Source organism: Aedes aegypti, chromosome 3, assembly GCF_002204515.2.
Source record: "Aedes aegypti strain LVP_AGWG chromosome 3, AaegL5.0 Primary Assembly, whole genome shotgun sequence".
NCBI classification, from domain to species: domain Eukaryota; kingdom Metazoa; phylum Arthropoda; class Insecta; order Diptera; family Culicidae; genus Aedes; species Aedes aegypti.
Window position 1 is genome coordinate 151,197,041 of NC_035109.1, and position 4,383 is coordinate 151,201,423.

The following is a 4,383-nucleotide window of genomic DNA, read 5'->3' on the forward strand; positions in this document are numbered from 1 at the left end:
GGAACAGAGGGAGGCAGGGAGCATGGCCCTCTCCAGAATCATCCAGGAACCACGGCCCCTCAAATTTTTGATTCGCTTGTCTCACACAACATCAGCGTGGCGGTTCAGATTTCGGTGAATTGCGCGACAACCGAAAGCATAATCGTCCGGTTGTCGATCGATTAGTTACTTTTAGAACTAGCTTCTTGTTGTATGTACATTCTTCTATCTAATATTATTTTCTTTTCTGAGTAATCCAAATAATGCTGTTTAAGCATAAAGCAGCATATTCACTGCATTCTGTTCTCTCATATGTCCGGGATGATGATTTCCCTTATGAGAATTCACTAAAGAAATCCATACAACTGCCTTATGTTCGAAAAAAGTAGACAAAATTACTTAATAAATTTCTTAGACAATACATAGCGGGAATTTTTTCGAAAATTAAGCTTAACTTCCAAGGAATTTTGACATGGTCAAGTTTTCTTCAGATGAAGGACTGAATTTCAATCTGGTGTGAAAAAATGCAACAAAATCGACCATAGTATTTTATCTCAGGAAAAAAATCTCTACTTGATTGTGATTCATTTTTTTAAATATTTTTGCAATAATAAATTTAATGCTAAGCTATACTTTTTCAAGAAAACATGAATTATTTAAATAATTTCCAACAGATTTGTAGCAAACATTTTCAAAAATGATTCGATATTCTTTTGGGAACCATTCCTTCCATGTCAAGTCTAGTGTATACAACCATTTATCAGCAAATTGATTCCGGAACGTGTTCTCGGAATCACCTAAAAAGTGTTAATTAATCTTTCAAAAGTTTAGTCTCGCGATCCCTCCAAAAACTCATTGATTCTAATACTGAGATATTTCGCTTAAAGTTCCACTAGAAGTTCTTCTGTGAATTTCTTTAAAAAGTTTTCCCCAATTACAAGTTCATCAATTATTTTTGAAATGTTTCTTGCCTTCGAATCTCCAGAGGAAATTTGTTGAAAACTCCCAGGAAATCTTTTGTTACCGAAATTTACACAGCGGTAAAAGATATGGCAAAAAATTTATTTAAAAAATGCAGATAGATCTGCGGAGAACTTCTTTGAAAAATGATGAATAACATTTTTCCAATTGTATTCTTTTTAATTGCTAATGGAATTCCTGTGAAATTTTACCAGAAATCCTTAGAGTTAATTTTTTGCAGGAAGTCTGGATAATTTTGGCTGCGATTTTTTCAAACAATCCTGTAGAGAAACTTTAGAGAGAAGTTCATAAGCAAATCTGGATCAACTGTTGGTGAACCCTATGAAAAATTCGTGGAATGAATTCTTGTTTGGTGAGACTTCTAGAATTTTTTATTCTATTTTTTGGAGATATCCTCGGTATTTCCTGAAAATCCTTAACAAATTATTAATGAACAACTGGAGGATACTTTAAACTAAAAATTTGAATTTATATATAATAAGTACGTAGAGGAGAAATGATTAAAAGAATTTCTAAAGAATTCTCTAGGGATTTCTTCAAGTGATTTTTATGAAAGGTTGATTTGAAATATAAATTTTTGATGCATTTCGTTGATCACACCTGTTTTCTTGGTAGCACGTAGCTTTTCATGACATTTATTTCTGTCAAAATGCTGTCAGATCGCAAGGTTGCACTCTGCCGTCACACTTCTAAGTGTCACACTTCCAAACTGTGCTGTTCGATTTGGTGTGAACAGTGCAATAAGCAATTCGATAGAGATTTTCCGATAAATTTTCGGGTGAGATCAGAAAGTCTGGGAATGATTTAACGAGGGAATCTTAGAATGAACTTAGAGAAAACTGGTAAAGAAGTTCTTGAAGAAAGCACTGAAAAGATTGAAAATAATTCATGAAGACTTGGTTGAAGCATCACTAAGCTAAAAAATAACTACCCACCGTGGTTTATAAACAGAGTTAGGAAAAAACGCGTACACAAACACTATAACACAATGGAAGTAGATAGTACGTTAGATCAACCCCACAAATATGTGTCTACGCCGTACATACCGTGCCTGAGTGAAAAGCTTGGGAAAATCTTGCGGAGAAATAATGTGATCCTTGCTTCCCGTCCGCAAAACAAGATCAAAAACACTGTTTTCAGTAAAACTAAGGACCCCATAGCACCAGGGAAGCAGAAGAATGTGGTGTACTCCATACCATGTGGTGCGGCTGATGGTAAAGTCTACATTGGACAGACGAAACGCATGCTGGAAGTGAGGATTGCAGAACACAAGAATGACAGCAAAAAGAGGAATCCAAAATCGGGATTAGCAGTGCACACGATCGAAGAAGGCCATGTCTTTGATTTCGAAAAAACGACTGTTTTGGAACGCATCGAGAACCCAGAGACCAGGATGATCGCAGAGGTCTTCCATATCAAAAAGCAGGGAGAAAGAGAGACCGTAAACCTGCAACGTGAGTGCGGTAATTTCAACTCCACGTACAATGGTCTATTGGCGAGACTGCGTGGAGAGCCACATACACGGACGACTGAGAGAGGAAACATTGACGAAAATGAAACTGGGTGATGAGCAAGGTGCGCTCGTTAATTGGGGTTTTGGGAAAACCATTAGTATAGTTGTGACAGACCAAGCTGTAAGGTTGCGTTCAGCATGTTGTAAGTGTTTATGTGAAAATTGAAATGTTCTTTGTAAATTGTAACTGTTTAATAAATGTAATTTTAGGCGTCTGATGAGGGCTGAAGTGAAGTAAGCCGAAACGCGTAACGCAAAATATGCTGTTTTTGTCTGTTGTCACCGAGAAAAGCCAATATATAATATTAAATGAAATTACAGTTTGTGTAAAAGCTCACAGCAGAATGAAAGAGAGGCAGATAGAAAATGGGGGTGACCCATTTCGCATAAAGACGTTTCGCATAAGGACGTTTCGCATACGGACGTTTGGCATAATGGACGTTTCGCATAAGGCAGTTTCATATAAGAACAGGTAGCATTTTAAAGAAGGCATATAATTCTCTTTATGCCAAACGTCCATTATGCGAAACGTCTACCCATAAAATTATGCGAAACGTCCTTATGCGAAACGTCCCTCCCCCATAGAAAATAGCCATTAATGCATAAACTTTAGTAATTATGTGACTATTATTATTCCTGAATGTATATGAAGAATGGCAAAATTGTGAATAATCGCTCTGAAGAGAATCGTTCTAAACGAGTCTTGCATCCTCCGCTATACGTCACACCCAAACCAAAGTACCTTAATGCAAAGGTACCGGATTTCCGCAAATGTTTATGTAGTCATCAAAACTTTTAAATCTATCACCTAGAATCGCATTGCGCACTCCCTTTGTTTGTATTCCAAGCGAAAATAGTGTTGAATTTATCCTTAAAAAGCGTATTGAAGGACTTACACTTCAATCAGCCGTTTGAATTCAAATTTCAGCAAACGTAATGCCACGCTGTAGTTACGTGCCAGTTTGAACCTTACAAATGCACATTTTTTGAATCAGCATGTATACTATAATTGAACAATAACATTTGATCAAACGCCCTTATGTATGTAAGCATTTTTTTGACGTCTTACGGCAACATACCGGGGTACAATTTCGAAAAATCACTCGCGTCACCAGGGATGCCAAGTCAATTTTTCAAAAATCTGGAAGATTTTGAAAATTTGTCTGGAAAAGTCTGGATCGCTTATGTCGTATATGGAGAACATTACAAATTATTTAAAAAACCTCACAAATTCATTACAAATTTTATCTAGATCTTCAACATTTTTGTAAAATGGGGCCTCAAAAGCGTTATAAAACAAAATTCCTATTCGATAACCTGTTTTTTATAACTGAGAGGCAGACTATGTTCCTGTTGGGACGTAACGCCAGGGAAAAGAAGAGAAAGAAGAAGAGTAAGCGTAACGACTGCATTTAAATTCTACATGCAGAGTGCTATCAAGGTGACAAACTCATTTACTACCTAAATGGCGTCAAAATCTAAGATGGCCGCCAGATATTTTCACTCAAAATAATACTTTTATTCTTCAAACAAGCGAATGAAACACCAACCACTGAAAACTTGTTTCTTTGTTGTGCAAAAAATGATGTTTGCGTTGATTGCTCTCGCTATATGCGTCAAAATTGTAGAACATGATTTAGACAATCGCTAATTTCATAGTATAAACACCATTGCTCACCTAGTTTTTGTAGCTTATCTTACTCAGTTTTTTCTCAGCTTTCTTATGGTGATCTCAGAATTAAAAACGATCGGTGGGCCAACGATAAAAAAACGATTTTTCTAACGAAATTAAAGATGGCTAAGTTTGCTATGTGTTCCAAGAGAAATATGAGAAATATTATGCGAAGAAACACATAAGATTTATCAAAAAATGGGCTTTTTCGCAAATTTTTTAGCTAGCTGGCGTATAA

At 36.1% G+C, this 4,383-nt stretch overlaps 1 long non-coding RNA gene across 1 annotated transcript; it reads left to right on the top strand.

Moving 5' to 3' along the window:
• Positions 1-1,888: 1,888 nt before the first annotated feature.
• Positions 1,889-2,784, top strand: LOC110679471. Its single transcript, XR_002502511.1, has 2 exons — positions 1,889-2,616; positions 2,684-2,784. It is a non-coding gene; the product is annotated as an uncharacterized LOC110679471 (long non-coding RNA).
• Positions 2,785-4,383: the final 1,599 nt, after the last annotated feature.